Raw genomic sequence first — 1,161 nt, forward strand, 5'->3', positions numbered from 1 at the left:
CCCTCTTTTTTTTTCTGGGAGCCGCTGCCGCATATATCCACGTTTTTTCCTCCCCCATGACTTGGTAGTCAGTCTGCTGCTCGGGCTCTGAATGGTCTTTGCTGGGTCCCAGTCACATTGCTGCATGATGTATTTTTTTAATCAGCATGTATGGTTTTTTAAAAATGTAATTGCTCACCCACACCTTCGTTATAAATAATTCTTTAACAGATGTGTAGGGTGTGAAATGTCGGGCATGGTGGTTTTCCAGGGGTGTGTCCTTTCATTTTCCTTTATCTGTATGTATATACTTATACACACATACACGGAAACATCTGATCAGATTAAATTGTTTAGGATTTCTTTGTCTGCTCTGACCTTCTGGTTTGAATACGCTTTTCTGTAAATAGCAGGACCGGTGTGCAAGGGGAGCTCTATTTCTGTTTTAAAGGGCGTAATTGGGAATTACAGCCATTATTGATTAAAGCATAAGTGTGCAGAAGAAAGGGCAGTGACTCGCACTTTTCCCTCCGCCCACCCAAAATCAGTAAAGCTGAAAGTCCCCTGTAAACGTATATATTCGTGTAAACTTGTTTTTCCTTTTTTTCCCCATGTGTTTGAGGTGGTTTGAGCAAGTGAAACAGCAGATGTAAGAAAAAGCCATTTTTCTTGGCACAGGTATTGCTTTTGAGATACAGTTTCTAAATTGTGAATTCTGGGATTCTTTAAATCTGAAATAACAGGTTCTCATTGGAATTGGAAAGGAAGTAAAACAACTGACATAATTTTTTTAACACGGAAATGGTAGTGGTGTAACCTTGATCCTAAACTGTGATCACTAAGTGGTATTTTGTATTTAACCTGTAAAGAAGTGTCTGTGAAATACCACAGCAAATGTACTTTTCACTGAAGTGAGATGTATGTGTATACTGAGGAGCAAAAACGTAGGTTAGCAGTTTTCTGTGTGTATATACACACACATACAAATATATACTGCAACATATATACATTTGTTAAGTACCTTTAAAGTATTTACAAATATACATCTTGCATATATACATAAGCACATGATCCTCTTCCAATGTAACAAAATAAGTTGTGAGCTGTAACCAAAGCAGGGTCAATAATTTCCACCACGGCCCCATGCTCGCAGTGGCTTGCCTTGGGTGCTTGTTCTGGTCA

This window comes from Antrostomus carolinensis, unplaced genomic scaffold (genome assembly GCF_000700745.2).
Source record: "Antrostomus carolinensis isolate BGI_N321 unplaced genomic scaffold, ASM70074v2 scaffold1796, whole genome shotgun sequence".
Classification (NCBI taxonomy): domain Eukaryota; kingdom Metazoa; phylum Chordata; class Aves; order Caprimulgiformes; family Caprimulgidae; genus Antrostomus; species Antrostomus carolinensis.